This window comes from Poecilia formosa, unplaced genomic scaffold (assembly GCF_000485575.1).
Source record: "Poecilia formosa unplaced genomic scaffold, Poecilia_formosa-5.1.2 Scaffold207, whole genome shotgun sequence".
NCBI classification, from domain to species: Eukaryota; Metazoa; Chordata; class Actinopteri; order Cyprinodontiformes; family Poeciliidae; genus Poecilia; species Poecilia formosa.
Window position 1 is genome coordinate 1,132,823 of NW_006800146.1, and position 21,032 is coordinate 1,153,854.

Here is a 21,032-nt window from a genome sequence, read left to right on the forward strand (position 1 = left end):
TATATATATATATATATATAAAACATCTTCCACTTTATAAGCGTAACCTACTTTGCTTTAGTGTCATATAAAAACATGATATTTGTGTTCAAAGTGCTTTACACCATAAAAGCCATTATTAAAATCATCAAACAAATATAATGATCAACGTTCCAGGCAACTCTAAACAGGTTGTTCTTTAAATACCTAATTTAAAAAAATCTCAGTGTTTCTGGAGTTTGGAGGTCAGTGGAGCCAAGAAGCTGATTGCTGCTCCTCCATGTTTGGCTCTGCAGTTCACCAAATATACATTTATATGCATTAGAACATAAGGCACTGTATATGTGCAACACACTGTGAAGTTATAACATGTCTGTACTATGATTTTTTTTCTTTTTTATTTAATATTCTGCATTCAGTAACAAGCAGACAAGAACAAAAAGATTCGGTTAGTTTCACAGCTCAGCAGCGAATAAGAACCACACTCGGACCACCTCACAAGTCCGTATTAATGTTTAAAGGGAAGCTCTGAAGCAGTTGGAGTTGGCAGCCAGACTCTACAGACTGTTTTTTGTTGTTTAGTTTTTTTTCCTTTCTGCGTCTGGCAGAAGTTTGGAAGCTCCACTACGAGGGGAACAACTCAGAATAACAATGTCCGCTGTGTAGAAAACCAGAAGGCTTGAAAGGATGAGCCGCTGCTATATCATACTGTCAACTGTTGCCTTGACTCATCACAATTTCTTCCATCAAGTTGTTCTTCCTGAAGAAATCCTGCTTTAAAATGGCTCGAATGTGACTCCGTCCCTCAGCATACTGTTTATTATCTGCGGATATACGAAGCATGCGCTCCTGGTCTCCCTTCTCGCGTGCCTGCAGCTGCTGACCCTCCACTCCGCTCCGACACTCTTGACTTCTTGGCTCGACGATCTTATCACCACGGTGGAGAAGGTCACTTTGGCAGCAAGCCATAAAGCAGCTGAAACCATGACTCAGACCGCCACATAAAAATGCCAGACAGCTGCTCAATCTGCACACATAATGATATGCAATTAAACTATTTTCTTAGTATTGGTTAGACGTATTAACCACGCTGTGACTCGGGCCCTATGGTGCAGTGAATACTCTAATTTTACAACAGAGCGAATTCATAAAGGGAATTAAAAATGCATGCAGAGTGAAATGAATCTGGGCTGTAAGTAGTAAGACGATCCTCGAAATGGAGGGTGTTAAAAAGTTTATGTCTCTGTATCTGTGGGTATTTTCTGATTTCAGTGTGGGGAAAAAAAAGTCTTTCTTGTCTGAACCTTCTGTTATTGTTGGCTGTCAACACGGGTGTCAGACTGAGGTTGCCTGAAGTCATGCATGATGTTTTGATTGGCAGGTGAGAAAAACTGCAAGTTAATCAAGCCCGTAGTTTGGAAATCCAGGAACATTCTGATAAATGTGCGGTGCCTGTCGACATGGGGAGGCAGCTCTCCGGTCAAATGTCATTTCTGTTACCAAAAAGGTTTATTACTTTGTGCACCTGCTTTACAACCATCTGAATTTTTCAGTGGAACTAGCTGTTTTTGAATCAAGTTTAAATGGCAGTTTTTATGTTTGACTTTATTCTGTATAATTTGTAATTTTTCTTCTAGACTGGTTGTGAAACAGTAACGATAGGGATGAGTGTTGTGTGTTACTGGCATCTCTGACGAGTCTCATCGTGCAGTTTTGTGTTGTGTAATATGTGGTTCATTTATATGGAAGAGATGAAATATATGGAGGTCAGTGTGATGATTATTATTATCCTTGCTTCTTTCATTTCAGTGGGAAAGCAGCAGAAAAAAAAGTGTTCGGAAAAACTATAGCATGCTATTTCCTACTACCTACCAAAGGATTTTGTTTTTACTTTTTCCTTCTTAGCCATCTTATGAAATTGTAATTTGTATATCATGATGGATCAATTATTAAAGGCTGTTTTCTGAAAAAAAAAAGAAAAAGCATACTCGGAGCAGTAATTAACCCAAAACTGTACAAAATATATACATTTTGCATTTAAAATAGTAAAAAAATATATACTTATTTATCTGTAAATATGGTCTACCCAGAACTTTTCAGCTGGTACAATTTCAGCTTTACCTGGTTAAAATGCTGTAAACACCTTTACCTATCTAATTTTTTATTGGGTTTATTGGGACAAAAAATAAATTAATTAAAAAAATCAACATATTAGCTGTACAGGCCTGATCTTTTCAAATGTTAATGTTAGAATCCCCAAATCCGCAAATAATAATACAACTCACCTAGTTTAGTCTTATGAGTTTTATATAAAGTACAATGTTTGCAAAACACACATTCATAAAAAAAAAGAAAAAAAAAACAAAAGTATTTTTGGACCACCCCCACAAATTGGAGCCCTGGTCTACCGCCCCTAAAGCAAACTTTCTAAAGTTTGTCCCAGTACATTTTGAATTTGAGCTGCATCCTGAAAAAAAGGATGCAGCTTCCCTTGACCTCTCAGTCACCAGACTATTTGTGCACTTCTCCCCAGATGAGAGTCGTGGTCCACAGGGAGTGCACTGCACACTGATTTTTATTTATCGGGCCCCTTCCTCATGGCCCTGTATTTATAGATATGGAGCCTGAATATTGACCATTGGAGCTGCTTGGTGAGCTCCTTTGGTTGAAACTAGGGCAGAGCCAAGATGCAGTGCTAATAGCATTCTATGTGGATGCTTAAAATAGTTGGGGAACAATTTTATGCCATCATGTATAGGAAGGAGTAGAAGACCACTTAAAGTCCATATATAATCAAATTTTTTATGTCATGTTATGGTTTTATACCACAATATTGGGTTTCTAGAAAGGCTGTTTAATCTCCTCAATGTAAAAACTCAGAAGAAAATTCTCAAACAACATAAAGAGTGAAACTGCTGTCTTCCTGTCTGAAGTCATGACTGGTGATATGTAAAGTGAAAAATATTATGGTTTTTACTGAAATGCATAAAATTTGACTTCATAAGAGTCTGATTGCTGATGAAACCAGAAACATGTTTGCAACTGCTGTTTTTTTTTTTTGTTTTTTTTTTCCTGCTGTTCAACTGCTTTAAACAAAATCAGACATCCGAATGCCCACAAACAGACACGCATTAGTCTGACTGCTTGGCTTTTCATGGTCCCAGAGGGAGTTCATTAGAGAAGAAAGAGAATACTTACCCATCCAATTATCCACTTCAGTGTGCTTATCCCCGAGAGTCTGCTGATGGAGATACTTACCAGTTATGTTTTAGTTTTAGAACATGCTATTTTACATTAGGCCAGTCAATATCCTGTAGTAGTAGGGTGTCTGGTGTACGACAGTTATGTCATAAAATACGATTTCAAAATCTAGTATTAGGCGGAGTGAAAATGTGATTCAGTGGGAAACAAATCAGATGGTGCCTGAGGATGCATTCACACCAGCCCTGTTTAGTCTGCTTTAATCAAACTTTAGTTCATTTGCAGTTTGTTTGGAGATGTGAATATGTAATTGAACTCGGATCAAAGATGCAAACTCCGGTCAGCCTGAGAAACCTAAGCCTCGGTTCGATTGACGTGAACCGATGCGTGAACCCTAATCAGACCGGAAAGTGGACATTCTGGGCATTCTGGGTAAATAGTGACTAAACTAACACACAAGACTAGCACTAGTGGATGAAATGGCTCTTGGTCTTTAACCAACGACAAAAGAGAAAGCCCACTTGTGGTCAAACGTGATGCCACTCTAGATTTGTTTATATTTTTTGAAGAAGATGAGCTCAGTGTCGTCTTCAGAGCTTTTCGTGTCGTTTACACGAAGTGATTTACTTCAAGAACCACCACAGGTGAGAGGGTGAACAGGTTTTTCAAAGGGTTTTGTTCATTTGACGGCGCAGTGTGAAAGAGAACCACTCCAGACGAAAAAGTAACAACTATTGCAACGTTCAAACTGAATCTACTGGACCTGTAGGTGTGAAAGCACCTTAACACACCATCTGTGGTCAACCAAGTTTTACTTGTAGGGCTTTAACTCTTCATAGGTCTAAAGATGTGCGTTATGGAAAATGTATTAAAATGTTTTTATTTCGTTTATGATTCCCTTTTTTTTCTCCCTGTTGTTCCTCAAGATAGTACTCTCTGTAAATTCCTTTGCATATTCTATTCTCTAAAACCAGCATGTTCCCAGCACACAGTGAAAGAAAGCATTAAATATTTATCGTCATCACAGCTCCTGCAGAGCTGACTCTGACATTCCTTTAAATGCATTTTGTCAGAGCGTTGTTGAGTCACCTATTCGTGTGGAGGAATCACTACGGAGCGAGATGCCGGATGAGGGGTGATTTACCTCTCCACCTCTCCACCTTCACACTATTTAAAGCTCAGCATTCCCCAGTGGGCCATGAAATCTTTCAACTGGGTGTGAAAGAAAAGAGATGTATTTCTGTCATGTAATTAAATGACAGAAATAAGGAGAACAATTTTACAATTATATCTCTGGGTATTATTTATAGTGATGTATTTCAATTATTTAAAAAAAAAAAAAACTCAGCCGTACGGGAACATGTTCTCATTTACTTTAATGACCTGTTATACTTAATATGTGGGGGCGGGAGCATGCACTACCAATTAAAAAGGGATATACAGTCATATTTAAGAAATTAGAACATCCGTTCTAAGGCTCATTTGTAAGGTCAAAAGTACAGTTTAATAACCTTTAAGTAGGTATTGAAAATACTTTGCATTAAGGTTGCATTTCATTTTATGAACTCTGTGTAATACATGTGTGGAGTTTAATCTTAACCATCTGTATCCAAGTTTGAAAACAAAAGATCTCTTGTGTTGTTTTCTGGTTGTTTGACAAGCTAATAAAGATCAGCAAAGATTAAACGTATAAGAAACCTCCATCACTTTTAAATTGTTGCTATTGCAGCATTCTTGATAGTAGAAAAAGGAAGTGACAGATGAGATGTAAATTGATTTTAAGCTCTGTGGAAGTATCATGACAAGCTAACCTCTAGTCGCCTACAACTAACTAACCACTAGCAGCACAACTAGTTGACCTATAGTCACTTACAACTAGCTAACCACTTGCCTCTACAACTAACTAACCTCTAGTCACTTACAACTAACTAGCCACTTGCCTCTACAATACCTTTACTCTTCGATGGTGATATAAGCTACATATCTGGAATAATTCTAATACTTCTCCAAAATGAAATGTTTTACCTTTTCTTCGCTCAAACCCTTTTCAGCTTGAATTTCAGAGTATTATAGTTTAAAGAGAGACACATAGTGAGTATCTAAGTAAAAACTGTGCCACTGTTGTTGCAGAAAGCCAGAGTGGCAATTTGTGAAGTTGTCCTCTGTTATTGTTGTAAAAGTTGTTGTTTTTTTTAAATTTCTGCTTTCAAACATCAACTAAATAATTCTACGCTAAATCACATCTTTGAATCACTGTTGGAGATCAGCTACACATTGTTTTGTTTCTGAACACACAAAAAAAATCAGCATTTTCAATCCTGTCTTAGGATAAGGACTACCTAACGCTTAAACAACAAAGCTGTGTTATATCTACTTGTCAAACATAGACTGAGTTGTTATTTATTACAGATTTTTTTAAACACAAGTTTTGATTTATGAAATCTTATTGAAGACTGTTTGTTTTCCGTAAAATATTTTTAACAACATAGCGTTTCTCTTTGTGAACACATTGTCACGCCTCATCTTGCAAGCAGGATGTATTGTCACACTTAGTGTCTGTTTGTGAGGCGTGACTCACTGTGCATGATGCAGGGAGCCAACAAGGAGCAAAATAAGCACTTCGGGACAATTAATAATCTCTAGTTCATAATTTACAATTCAAAACATCTGAAGATGATTCTTCTAAACTGAAAACATATTTTTAAAACAGAGTTTAAAATTCATGACATTTGTATTCAACTGCTAAATATTGTATTTTTGGATATGCACTGCTTTATATTGAGACTTACTCAAATATGCCAATGGTTAGTGAGCTGTCAGTCACTAACCATTTTAGTAAAACACATTTGTTTTTTCAAAACCTGTCTGAAAAAAAATTCTCTGAAATATACCATGGATATGAAATTTCCTTATCCATTATGTTCTGGGTTCAGACTTGGGGTGTAATCAGTGTGCAGTTATGCACATTTTTGGTGAAACCCCAATTAGAGCACTTCAGTTTAACCTGCATCATTTTGAGTGGTTACTTACTGGAAAGTTTGTTTGTAAGATTAATTATTTAACCCATTAGGCATTATGTGAGACAAGGAAAGAAAGTAATCTATAACTTTACAGAACCCATAATCAGAGCGCTGACACCGAGGCCATTGACCTTCACTGCAATGAGATAATGGGTTGCCCAGAAGCCTGCCAGGTGCTCAACGCATAACTTACCCATAAACATAGCCACTGTGTAAGCTAGTGAAAATGTGGCATACTATTTGAAATCTCACTTTCCGACAATGAACACTTATTACCGGACCCCTAGTGGAATCCTAAACCCAGCACCAAAATAAGAACGAACTTCACATTACAGAAAAAACATCAGTAAGTACGCTAGTGATCTGAATAGGTTTCACTGACAAATATTCAAGGAGAAATGTTAACACTTTTAGAAGAAAAGGAAAATAAGATCCTCAGGTCTTCACATGAAGTTTAGCATCTCTGTCACTATGAAGTCTCCAAAACTGAAAGAAAACTTAGATTTTTAAGGAAAACCAAAGTTCAGTTGATCAAAGATATAATATGGCATAGTTATGCATGTGGTGCATTCATACAGACTGTGTTGGGTTAAAATGTCCACATTTAGGAATGTAGATTACAGTTACAGACAGTACACTAACAAAAGATACCAGGAGTTTAGCTCAGATGCTGCTCAGGATTTATTTTTAAATCCAAATCTTAAATTCTTAAATTCCCCTTGGATCAGAGCGTTTTTTCCAGGTACATAGTGCTTCTCATTGACACAATTAAGTAACTATCTAACCATCAGTTGTTATAAGAATGTTGTATAAATGAAACCAATGTAAAAGAAATTTGACTTTGCATCATAGCGTTATCTAATGTCTTGAAATTGGCCTCTGTCTCTTTAAGAACTTCCTACCTTTTCCGACGCTCCACATTCAGGATGTCATCACAACAATGCTTCTCCAAGCCATCCAACTGTTCCTAGGAACATTGCAGTTCGCATTATGAACTCAGCTGATGTGAGGATCCACCAGGTGTTTGCTAATTGCTGCTGCCGCTAGTCTGGAGGAGCTGAGTGGGTGAGAGGCAAAACAGTATGTGTGCCATTTCAGGTTTTTATTGGGAAATCATCCAGTGACAGTGAAATTTCTAGAGAACAGATGAATTAATTAATTGTACATCTTTTAATAATGTTAACTACTGAATGTTATGTATTTGACTCATAAAGTCATGTTTTAAATAAAAATGTTCAGTGGTGCAGGTTTTGTCTTACAGCTAAACTCAGTGTGATATCTGGGTTTCTGCAAAGAACCATGTTGCTTATATTTTAAAAACAATTCACGTTAATTTAAAGCATATAGAGTGTAGAAATCTTACCATGCCACATTTTACTGTCTCTGATAGAAAACAGAGAAAGGACGTATATGAAGCCAAGATTATCAAACTATTAGGTTGCTCAAATTCAGTTCTTTAAAGTTACAAACATTATCTTCAGTCTCTAGGTAAGTATTTAAGGGGAAAACTCTTCATAGAAAGACAGATATATAAAAAAAACAAGAACAAAAGAATATGAATGAAAACTGTTGATTGCGTCAGTGAGACTCCCAGTTATAGGGCTCAGTAAAGAGAGGAAGTACTTGTATCCCGGAGCAAAAGAGAGAAAGAAAACTATTTGAAATGTAAACATTGGCTCAGTGTGAGGAATGCCTTCCTTAGAAGGAAATTCAGGATGAGCTTGTTTACAGTCGTTTACATTTTGACACACATCAGGTAGGCACTTACTTACTTGTCTCATTAAGAGGCGAGTTTCTTATAACATAGATCTAAAGCATTAACCATCACTGTAAACTTGAGGGATTCTTATAGTTCCAGTTTAATGGGTGAATTCTTTAGAGTCTGTGTGCTAATGATGGCCTTTATAATGTTGCACATATCTAATCTATATTTCTTCTGTCATACTGTGTTTGCTAGATTATGTATTTAGGGTAATCACAGTAGCTCAACAAATAACATCACAAAAAAATAAAAACAAATCTCAACAGTTCAAGATATTGAAGCCGTGCATGTCTTGTTTATCAGTTGCCTGACAGCCTGACAAATTATGTAGCTACCATTTTATTTTCATATAAAGCTGGTAATTTGATTGGAAAAATGTATTGAATCTATTATTTTTATGCGTTGTATAGGACTGTAGAGTTTGGGGTTGTTTGTGCTTGCGTGGTGTTTTCTCTCTTTGCCGGAGCACCAGGTTATTCCCTGGACGGTGGGGCTGTGCGGTGTGTGCTCCTATGCACCTGCAGGTCATCAAGCTCGTCAAGCTGCTGTATAACAGGAGCTGAGCCTTGGTCCTCGAAGTTTTCTTCTGCCGTACATCTAGTCCTTCGTGTTTTTCCTAAAGGCTCTTCCTCGCGCGCTCTTGCAGTCTTGCCTCCAAGCTGCTTCCTGTCTACAGCTCCTGCTCCATAACCACATCATATCACCACAACCGGCAATCTTTAGGATCCTCTTTCCATCCATCGTCCGCTCCAATCCTCCAATGTCTTTGTGTTTCCTCAACTTCTGCGACATGCAACGACTACAGTCAACCAACACCTCAAGCTCTTCCCGTTCCTTGCTGGTGTTCCGCACTCCAACATCAGTAAGCTCACTTTCTTCTACACAAGACCTTGATCTGCCTTTTTATAAAGGGCGTAAGCAGCACACCCACCACTTCCCATATTGGGCATAATTATATTTCATCATCACTTATTTACATTGAACCTCCAAGCCCTGGTCTTTATCTGCTTCCATCTCCATACATAGTAGCCTGTAGCTCTGGAATGCGACTCCATTCGACATGTAGTCCCACCATATGGCTTCGTCATGATTCAAAGACAGATCCAATTCTTGTCCAGGGAGCACCTTTCGTCAAGAGCCTCGTGTTTTATAGGTCATGCTGTGACCGTAGAACAGACTCTGTGTTTTCACTGAAGTGAACTGATGATGAACTAATAGCAGAATGTAAGCATTCTAACACAATATATGAATTATATCTTTGAAGACATTTTACTTAACTAAGGTAACATAGTATGACAGACTGTGACCAGACACCACAATGTACGATGTAATCTGGTGGCAAAGGAGGATGATTACAAAGAGTGAAAGAATTCAGGGTGTGTTTACACAGAGAAAGTGAGAACATCATGTCATGATGTGTCAACTGTAACACACAGCCTGTGTGAACTTTTTAATGTTTTTTCTGTCTTCTTTATATATATATTTTAAAGCAGCTAGAAATTATCTAATATTTTAGGCCAAAGTAAAGAAAAAGTTAATCTGTGTGTAGAAATGTTTACTGACTGAACCAGTCTATGAGTTGACCTCAGATTATCAGGTCACTCACTTTCAGGGGCGTGGTATAGACAAAGCGCAGCCCAAAGACCCCGATGATGAGTAATAGCATTGGACTTGGTTTTTCCTCGCCCAGACGCGGGCCACCGGGGCCCCACTCTGGAGCCAGGCCTGGAGGTGGGGCACAATGGCGAGCGCCTGGTGGCTGGGCTTTTACCCATGGAGCCCGGCTGGGCTCAGGCCAAAGAGGAGACGTGGGTCTCCTCGCCTGAAGATGGTGACCCCATTGGTTCACCATTGGAGGTGAGCCAATGGGCTCACCACCTGTCGGAGGGGCCAAAGGGGTCGGGTGCAGTGTGTGATGGGCGGTGGCCGAGGGAGGGGACCCTGGCGGTCCGATCCTCAGCTGCAGAAGCTGGCTCTTGGGACGTGGAATGTCACCTCTCTGGTGGGGAAGGAGCTGGAGATAATGTGCGAGGCTGAGAGGTTCTGGCTAGAAGTAGTCGGCCTCACCTCGATGCATGACTCTGGTTCTGGAACCAGTCTCCTTGAGAGAGACTGGATGTACTTCCACTCTGGAGTTGCCCACAGGGAGAGGCACCGGGCAGGAGTGGGAATACTTGTTGCCCCACATCTCAGCGCCTGTACGTTGGGGTTTACCCCGGTGAACGAGAGGGTAGCCTACCTCTGCCTATGGGTAGGGGGACGGGTTCTGACTGTTTGTGCTTACGGGCCGAACAGCAGTTCGGATTACCCACCCTTCTTGGAGTTCTTAGAGGGGGTACTGGAGAGTGCCCCTCCTGTGGACTCCCTTGTTCTGCTGGGAGACTTCAGCAGAAGTCTCCCAGCTACACCTTCCGTGGGCAATGACAGTGAGACCTGGAGGGGCATGGTTGGGAGGAACGCCCCCCCGATCGGAACTCGAGTGGTGTCCTGTTGTTGGACTTCTGTGCTCATCACGGATTGTCCATAACAAACATCATGTTCAAGCATAAGGGTGTCCATATGTGCACTTGGCACCAGGACACCCTAGGCTGCAGTTCGATGATCAACTTTGTCAGAGTTTCATCGGATCTGCAGCCATATGTCTTGGACACTCGGGTGAAGAGAGATGCAGAGCTGTCCTCTGACCACTACCTGGTGGTGAGTTGGCTCCGGTGTGGGGGAGGAAGCCAATCAGACCTGGGAGACCAAAACGTGTAGTAAGGGTCTGCTGGGAATGTCTAGTGGAGGCCCCTGTGAGATGGAGCTTTAACTCCCATCTCCGGCAGAGCTTCGAACACCTTCCGAGGGAGGTGGGGGACATTGAGTCTGAATGGACCATGTTCCGTGCCTCCATTGCCAAGGCGGGTTATCAGGTTGGGCTCTCCAATCTCTGGGGACGAGGTCACCGAGGTGGTCAAAAAGCTCCTCGGTAACAGGGCCCTGGGGCTGGATGAGATCTGCCTGGAGTTCCTTAAGGCTCTGGATGTTGCGAGGTTGTGTTGGCTGACGCGACTCTGCAATATGACATGGACATCGGGAGCAGTTCCCCTGGATTGGCAGACTGGGGTGGTGGTCCCCCTGTTCAAAAAGGGGGACCAGAGGTGTGCTCCAATTACAGGGGGGTCACACTCTTAAGCCTCCCTGGTAAGGTCTATTATAGGGTCCGTTGGATAGTCAAACCTCAGATTCAGGAAGAGCAGTGTGGTTTTTGTCCTGGTCGTGGAACACTGGACCAGCTCTACACCCTCAGCAGGGTCCTGGAGGGAGCGTGGGAGTTCGCCCAACCGGTCTGCATGTGTTTTGTGGACTTGGAGCAGGTGTTCGACCGTGTCACTCAGGGTCCCTGTGGGGGGTTCTCCGGGAGTATGGGGTACCGGGCCCTTTGATACAGGTTGTCAGGTCCCTGTATGACCGGTGTCAGAGTCTGGTCTGCATTGCAGTAAGTCGGGCTCATTTCCGGTGAGGGTTGGACTCCGCCAAGGCTGTCCTTTGCCACCAGTTCTGTTCATTACTTTCATGGACAGAATTTCTAGGCACAGCCGAGGTGTTGAGGGGATCCGTTTTAGTGACCTTAGAATCGCATCGCTGATTTTTGTGGATGATGTGGTCCTATTGGCTTCATCAAGCCGTGATCTGCAGCTCTCACTGGAGCAGTTTGCATCCGAGTGTGAAGCGGCTGGGATATGAAGATCAGTACCTCCAAATCTGAGATCATGGTCTTAGCCGGAAAAGGGTACAGTGCCTTCTCCAGTTCAGGGGGTTGTCCTGCCCCAAGTGGAGGAGTTTAAGTATCTGGGGATCTTGTTCACAAATGAGGGAAGAAAGGAGCGGGAGATCGACAGGCGGATTGGCGCAGCGTCTGCCGTGAAGCGGGTGCTGTACCAGTCCATTGTGGTGAAGAGAGAAGTGAGCCAAACAGCGAAGCTCTCGATTTACCGGTCGATACGTTCCCACTCTCATCTATGGTCATGAGCTTTGGGTCATGACCGAAAGAACGAGATTCCAGATACAAGCGGCTGAAATGAGTTTCCTCCGCAGCGTGGCTGGGCTCTCCCAGCCACCCTAGAGATAGGGTGAAGCTCGGCCATCCGGGAGGGACTCAGTAGAGCCGATGTTCCTCCACGTCGAGAGGAGCCAGTTGAGGTGGCTCGGGCATCTGGTCAAGATGCCTCCTGGACTCCTCCCTGGTGAGGTGTTCCGGGCATGTCCCACCGGGAGGAGGCCCCGGGAAAGACACAGGACATGCTGGAGGGACTATGTCTCTCAGCTGGCCTGGGAACGCCTTGGGATCCCCCCGGCAGAGCTGGAAGAAGTGGCCGGGGACAGGGAAGTCTGGGCCTCCCTTCTGAAGTTGCTGTCCCCGCGACCCGACCCCGGATGAAGCGGAAGAAAATGGATGGATGGATGGTATAGGGGGGAAATGTGATGACAATTCTAGGGGCACTGACCAACAGGGGGCCCTCCACAATTTAATTATTTTTTGTTCATAGAAATATAAAAAACTAAAACAAACAAAACAAATCAGTGCCCTGTCAATTATAAATTAATCATATTGTATTTTCAAAGATTGTTTGTAGCAGTAAAAAATTAATGTTCCCACTCCCAGATCAAAAAACACACATCCATATTTGCCGTGAACACCCCTGTATCTGCGTTAAATGGTTTGTTCCTGCTTGGAGACTCCTCGTTGATTCAAGGTCCGTGTTTGTTTGGTCTCCTCTGTTTGTAGGGAGCCTTCTGTTTGCAAGAGGACCTCTGGTTGGGTGGAGACTCTATGATGGTTATTTTCCAGAGCAAGTTTCAACTTCACCTTCAGGTCCGCAACCTGACCCTGCAGCGATTTCACCGTTTCCTCCTGTGTTTTGAATTTGGAAGCTTGCTCAGAGTGACTTTTGAGCTGCTCCTCATATTTGAGTCTCACTCTGTATTCTTCAACCATAACTTCTATCAGACCTTTATTGCGAGAGGCAGTGGCGTAAAAAGTGGGTATGCAGCGCATGCAACGCATAGGGGTGCTGCACCAGAGGGGGCGTCAAAACCCCGTCTGGAGGAGATGGCGCCCCGATGATGCCTTCGCATACACTTCACCGCGCCCTTATGCTCCTTCACCTCACGCACGTGTAAATGTAAATATAACAAGTTTTTCCTTTCACTTGTCTTCGTCTCGGGGGATGTGGGGGGAATTTATGTTTTCGCATCCACCTGAATAATATGTAGTTGCGCCCCTGGCGGGAGGCGTATTTTTCAGCCTGCCTCTTGAAGTGGTCCAGCTGTTGAAGAATGCTCTTGTGGGTTGTAACTTTGGAAAAGCAAGAAACCTTTGATACACCTGTAATCTCTGGTACATTTCTTCCATGATCACGTTTGACTTGCTGGTGACGTTCTTTTTCCAACATTTTTTGCAGTTTTTGAATCTCCTCCTGCTGTGATTTGACTTCAGCCTGATATGCAATCCTTCGGTCTCTTTCCTCATGGAGATCAAAAATCTTACTCTGCAGTTCTTTTATAACCCTTGTGTGTGCAAGGACAAAGGCAAACATAGAGGACTATGGCAAATGATGCAAGTTTTAAGTGTGTAGGGTCGGTTGGACCCCATTTCTACATACAAGGGTTAAGATCTTTTACCTGCTTTGTGAGATCTTTGATGTGTTGGCTTGTTTCTTCCACGACTTCCACTGAGGGGGTAATCTCAAAGCCAGCAGAGGGAGTCGTTTTCTGCTCGACTTCCAATGATGTTGGACTCTCCAAGTCGCCGGAAGGACTTGATTGTCCCTGGATATCTGCTGATTCATCTTCCGGCTCAATGGGGCTGTCGCTGTCATTTTCAAAAGGGGAAAACGACAGCGTCGTAGTTGACTTGGATTTTAAGGTCCATCATGTCGACCCATGAAAGCTCAGCTGGAAAAGCTTCATGTTCACAAGCGATCTGTTGTTGCTTCATGTCGATATTCTGGTAAATTCTTGCTTCTCTGAAAGGCGTGTAATATCTGGAATCGATATCCCGTTTGTTTCGATAAATTTCGAACATGCTCTGAAGAGTGATCTGTCGCGATAGAACTGTGGAACAGTTCTGAGAAAACTCTCTGTGAGCTACATTCAAGAGAGAGATTCCCTTGTGATATCATAGAGTGATGACATCACTGCTGATGTCATTGATACCATTGGAAGTGAACATTCTATTGTAGCCTGACAAAAACATTTTGCTAGACAATGTCAAACATTGAGAAGTTTTAATTTTTGTTATCAAACATTATAAAGTTAAAAGAAAAAGCCCTCAGAAATATACAGGGTAGGGTTGCCACCCATCCCGTAAAATATAGAATCATCCCGTATTTGATAAATGTTGCGTCCCATATTGAATCGATACAGGACGCGATTTGTTCTGTATTTCTATAAATGTCCAATGGGCACGCCTATCACACACATATCAACACTAAGTGTAACAATAATGACCAAAATAAAACACAGGAAATATTAAGGTCAGCCAAACGCTACGGTCCGACGCTGTTGTCACTGTTGCCTAGAGACGGATACTACGCAGCCGTGGTGAGTTGCTATCAACCCGCGTCTTTTAAAATGCCCTCGACCCGATACTCCACCGTATTTAGAAGTAAGAACTCTGGCAGAAATACAGACGTGAGTGGAGAGATGCACATTCCAGGCTGAACAATGTCTGATTCCAGGCTAAACAGGCAATTATTTAAAATATGTGTCCATCGTGGTGTCGTGTGCTGCTGTATGATATGATTGATATCAGACAGAACGGATCAGGAGAAGAACACTGCACACCTGTTCACGTCTCTTTATCCCTCAATCATCTCCTGAGGCTGATACGGTACAGAACTTTTTTAGTCTTGATTCAGTTTCTTATTGCGCTTTTAAACGACTATTACGGTTTGATTATTTGCTTAGGATGTTGAGTTTGGATGATAATTTATTTATTTATATATTTATAAATATTTTGGTAATACTATTTTTAATACCAGAATGTTCACTTAACTTTTATATTTTGGGTTGTCTGAGGACACATTTTGAATATTAAATCAGGTGTTACGATCAATTACTCAGTACTTGAGTAGATTTTTACCAAATACATTTTACACTTACTTCATTAAAGCTTAAGTAAATCTACTCAAGTATAAACGTCTTGAAGGTATGCTACTCTGATTGGAGTACAATTTTGGTGGGCGTCCCTTATTTTGATTTCTGAAAGGTGTCAACACTAACTGCAGCTTGAATAAAATGCAAATACATAGCATTTTTGAGAAGTCTGGATTGCTTTATGTGTATTTTGCACATTACTTTTGACTGTTGCTCATGGGGAGAAACATTTCAGTAATCTAAAACTAAAAGAAAAAAAATTAAGCAAACTACTTGCATACTGGATGTGGACTGATGGATGTTAAATTCATGAGCAGTAAATATTGTGCTAATTATCAGTATTGAACCAAAAATGCAAGGCAGATGCAAGCCTTTAAAATTGTGATGCTTTTATGGGTCAAATAGACTCAAAAAAATTGTAACAGCAGCTGCGCAGACTGGCCCAAACACATTTTTGGTCAGGGGGCCCAAGATTCCTGGTGGCGCCCATGCTCACTTTACTTTGCTCACTTTAGCTGAGAGTTTTAGCAAAAAGGCTGCAAACAGGAAAATAGTCCACTGATCTACTCAGGGGAGACACCAAATATCAGCAATACTCAGACTCTTCTGAGTCTTGCATCATGTTTGATGCAAGACTCAGAACTATTTTTAGTTATTTCTTTAAAAAAATAATCCAGAATACCCTTGAATTCTAGAGTAAAGACACGAATCTGAGAAGAATAGTAATCCAAACACAGGAATTCATCCTTTTTGTCTTTTTTGTTCCTTCTTCTGTATGTGCTAATGAGTGTTTTTGTTGGTAAATCGTTGAAACGTAGGCTTGCAAATATCCAAAATGCAAATGTTGGTGTGAACAAAGCAGATCTGAGACCTGTCGACATCCATGTGTGTTGTTTGTCATGACTACAGATGCCGGGGCTGCATCTCCATCAGTGGATGTTGTCATGTCAGCCAGTGTTTGTGTTGGTGTGGAGACAGCGCAGCTGTTAGCTGGATGGTTAGACATCGTCACGTCCGTTGATCCACTGCTCTGACATGCGCACAGCTGTCCCAAGAAAAAGCTTTGCTCATGTGCAACACACACACACACACACATTGGACTGTCCAAACGAATAGTTTTCTAATGTGAGGGGGACGTGTCCACTTCACACGTAGTTATTGCGACCACCGTGCAGTGTAATCTTTCTTCTGAAGAGACTGATGAATTTATTTGAATGCTTTTAGAACATCTTTACTGGAGGCATTATAAATGTGAAGGATGCTGAATAAAGAAGTCAAGTCAAACTCATTTGTGTAGCACTTGTCAGTAACAAGGCAGTTAGTTCAAAGTGCGCTACAGTATTGAAAACATCATACAGTCACCAGTTGGGAAACGAGCAATAAACTTTACAATTCATCAAATGCCATCATCAAGCAAATACACATCAAATATATTGATCAATGCTCCAGTTATTATTGATCAAAAGCAGCTTTAAATAGGTGTGTTTTTATTCTTCACTTAAAGGAACTCATTGTTTCAGCTGGTTTACAGTTTTCTGGAAGTTTATTCCAGATTAATGGAACATAGACGCTGAATGCTGCTTCTCAATGTTTGGTTCTGGTTCTGTGTATGCAGAGCAGAACCAGAACCAGAAGACCTGAGAGGTCTGGAAGGTTGATACAACAACATGTTTTAAAGTAGTTTGGTGCCAAGTCATTCATTGATTTATAAGCTAACAGGAGTATAACAGAGCTACAGTGAAAGGACTGGGGTGATGAGTTTTTCTATCAGTACTGTTTACATCATCTGTCTCATTTCTTCTCTTCCATTAAACAGTTAGGTTAAAATAATAATAATAATAATAATAATAAATAAAACCACTAATATGGGCGCTATTCAATTCATCATGCCCGACTGCGGTCGTTATGTGAGAGGCGCCGTTACATCCTGGTCAGATCTCGCCAATAATTATGTGCATGATGGATGCAGAGCTTAGAACCTTTGCCATTTTTCTACTTTAAAGCTCTTCTGTTAATTAATACTTTGACTAATTAATTTCTTCATTACCATGAGATGCTCTGAATCTATTCTATCTCCTTTCTTACGGCACCCTATTCAATCCAATACAAAGACCCCAACCGGCTACTTATACAAATAGATAAATGCCACATCAACTTTGTTTACTGTTAATCATTTAAAACTGCATCAGTTTTAAATGCAGTGTGACTTTTCATCAAGCCCAGACTGTGCCTCCAGCAGCTGAAGTGAACGCCAAGTCGATCGCCCCGTTTATCGATGCGAGCCGCTGACGACTCTGTTAATCCAGATTTATTATTTGATGACATGAATTTGAATAATGAGGGAACGCTGACAGATTCAGACTGACAGGATGTTCGGCACTCAAATGCCACAACAAATTGCTTCTGGAGGTAAAATGTTCCTGGAAGCTATAAGACTGCTGTTGATTAGAGAGCTGCTGCCTCACGACTTCGGAAATCACTTTGCTTTGTTTATTAACAAGGAGCGAATAAAAAAATATGTCCACTAGATCATAAAAGCGAACATGTGGATTATGTAAATTGAATCGGACCTCACCTTGACATTGGAGGTTAAAAAGAAAACTAAACATCCGACTATTGAGCTACTGAAGGAGAGATGGCTAAGTTGTTTGTTCCGAAACATAATGTCTGCAGGGCCAGAGCGGCTGGATAAAACGACTCTCTGTTTCAGCTGCATGCTGAGCACAAAGCTGCAGGATTATATAAATATGATACAGCACTATGAATCTTATTGTGACCTTGACGGAGCTACAAAAGCCTTTTGATGTGCAGCATCTATAAAAGTTCGAGACATTCTGTGTTTATATGCATGTCTTATCTATTTCATTTAAATGCGTGCAAATGTGCATATATTTGCAAAATCTCAAGGTGGTTGGTTTTGTAAGAGGTCAGAGGTCTTGCTTCAAAACAGACTTCAAACTAGAGGCCAAAAAATTGAGAGAGGTACCGTATACGTCCTTTTAGATTTCACTTACAAGTTTACACAAGTATGTAGGGTTTTATCTTTACAGCCCAAAGGAAAGTCAAAAGAGGCTTCAGCAAACAATAGCTTTCACTAATGATTTGTCATGAGCGTGTCCCACTTACTCTCACATGCCTGGAAATTCTTGAGTTGAGGTTTGACCTTCTGTCCCCGCAGTGAACTTGTTTAGCTCCTACGGCCCTCGTCTTCTTCAGTAAACACTCTGCCTAACGTTTCAGTAAACGAAGGAACATGAACTCTTCTTTAGACTTTATGTCCAAGTTAGTGCTGTCAGTTGATTAAAAAGTTTAATCAGATTAATCACTCTCTAGCACTGTGATTAATCGATTACCATAAATATGCAAGTTTTTCAAAAAATGTTTAAGAAAACATTTTATTGTCTCAAACCAAATTGTCTGACAGCAACAATGGAATGGTTTAGACCAAAGAGAGAATGCCTAGTTAAAGTCTAGACAAAGTGTCTTCAAATCCAGGCCTCAAAGGCTGGAGAGCGGCAACTTTTCAAGCAGGGTGCTCTGCTGTGAGATATGGAGTATTTCTTGTGTCTGGGTGAAGTTTGTGTGAGCTGCGATTGGTGGCTGTAGGAAAGTGTGCAGAGTTTGACGATGGTTGGAAAGTAGGTGAGGTAAGTGACCAATTATGTCTTACACAAACTCATCACACATCCAGGAACCTTCCACTTAGTGACTGCAGAGACCTTCTTCGTAAACTTTAAGGTGTCTGTGCTTCAACACAACTGAGTCAAATAATGGGGCCATTAGCATGATTCTGGAGAACTTGACTGCACCGAGAAAATCAACCAGCCATTTGATTCAGGCGTATTGAACCAGGCAAACATCTGGACATTGCTGGATTTGAGGAGCACAAAAAAAATTTTGACACAAAAAAATTTAATAAAACATAGGGAAGGCTGTGGCAGTTACTTAATAGAAATGGTAATCGTGTTTTAATACTTTTGCAAACACTTTATCTGTGTGCACAGATTAAATGTGCTTTGAACTTCATGTGAAAGGAAATGCTGCCAGTTAATGAGTCTGTATGTCCTGGTACACATTTATAAAATAAGTGAGTTGAGTTTGGTTGGGGTAGGATGTGGAAATGATTGGTTTGAAAGCTAACGTTAAATGGTTTTATTGTGTGACTGCTGAGACTCGGTGTCACAACCTGAACTTTACACAGTTCTTGAACTGATAAGGAAGGACAGGTTATGGAAACAGAAGTTTGTAGGTTTGAATGACCTGGGACTCAACTCTCTGTCATTATGTTATTCTTCCGTCTGCCTGACAACAGGTATAAAAATGCAACAGTTGCTTAAACTTGGCACAGTAGATCTCTCCCTATATTTCTGCCAGTGCTAATGCTAATGATCAAAAAATAGAAATACTAATACCTCTGTCAGTTTGGAAGATGTTAAAAGCTTCTCCAGATGACTTTAGATTAATGAAGGACTGACAGGCTTAAGTTTAATGGTAAGGATGAGAATAGACTTGGGGTGTCTTCACAACATGGGAGACCAAAATTAAAAGATTTGTTACATTTTCAGCTGGGCTGGTTGGCTTTCACACTCCTGTCAGTGTGACAACAATCCAAGACCTTTGAAAGACCCGTTTACCCTTTCACCCCTGAAGAAGACATGAACCCAACTTTCCCCTCTGCTAAATGTAAACAAAATGGAGAAGCATCAGATCTTAGCGGTTGTAGGATTTCTTTTTTTGCTATTGATTAAAGACTACGACTCGTTTCTCCCCAAAGCGTTTTATACTCGCATTTGTTTTTGTTGTGTTTACCCAGAATACCCTGCGGTATAGCCTGCTTCCTGCTTTTGGAAGGGACTCTGATTCACATGCATTCAAACAACGCCAGAATTCACTTCAACCAAACCGAAACCTGGGTTTTTAGGCGGACCAGAGTTTGAGTGCGCATTCAGTCTATGGGAACTAAAATGGGACAATACAGGTCCTTCTCAAAAAATTAGCATATTGTGATAAAGTTCATTATTTTCCAAAATGTAACGATAAAAAATAAACTGTCATATATTTTAGATTCATTGCACACCAACTGGAATATTTCATGTATTTTATTGTTTTAATACTGATGATTTTGGCATACAGCTCATAAAAACCCAAAATTCCTATCTCAAAAAATTAGCATATCATAAAAAGGTTCTCTGAACGAGCAATTAACCTAATCATCTGTATCAACAAAATAACTCTAAACACCTGCAAATGATTCCTGAGGCTTTTAAAAACTCCCAGCCTGGTTCATTACTCAAAACCACAGTCATGGGTAAAACTGCCGACCTGACTGCTGTCCAAAAGGCCATCATTGACACCCTCAAGCAAGAGGATAAGACACAGAAAGAAATGTCTGAACGAATAGGCTGTTCCCAGAGTGCTGTATCAAGGCACCTCAGTGGAAAGTCTGTGGGAAGGAAAAAGTGTGGCAGAAAATGCTGCACAATGAGAAGAGGTGACCGGACCCTGAGGAAGATTGTGGAGAAGGGCTGATTCCAGACCTTGGGGGACATGCGGAAGCAGTGGACTGAGTCTGGAGTAGAAACATCCAGAGCCACTGTGCACAGGTGTGTGCAGGAAATGGGCTACAGGTCCCTTATTCCCCAGGTCAAGTCACTTTTGAACCAGAAACAGCGGCAGAAGCGCCTGACCTGGGTTATAGAAAAGCAGCACTGGACTGTTGCTCAGTGGTCCAAAGTACTTTTTTCGGATGGAAGCAAATTTTGCATATCATTCAGAAATCAAGGTACCAGAGTCTGGAGGAAGACTGGGGAGAAGGAAATGCCAAAATGCCAGAAGTCCAGTGTCAAGTACCCACAGTCAGTGATGATCTGGGGAGCCATGTCAGCTGCTGGTGTTGGTCCACTGTGTATTATCAAGGGCAGAGTCAATAC

General features: G+C 41.3%; 1 protein-coding gene and 1 long non-coding RNA gene across 3 annotated transcripts in view; both read left to right on the forward strand.

Annotated features, from left to right (window-relative positions):
- The window catches only part of LOC103148552 (membrane-associated phosphatidylinositol transfer protein 3), a 79,644-nt gene that overhangs the window by 48,347 nt on the left and 10,265 nt on the right, over positions 1-21,032 (forward strand). The window lies entirely within an intron of this gene.
- Positions 10,294-11,369, forward strand: LOC107838069 (uncharacterized). The gene is made up of 3 exons (XR_001664127.1): positions 10,294-10,307; positions 10,808-10,811; positions 11,162-11,369. It is a non-coding gene; the product is annotated as an uncharacterized LOC107838069 (long non-coding RNA).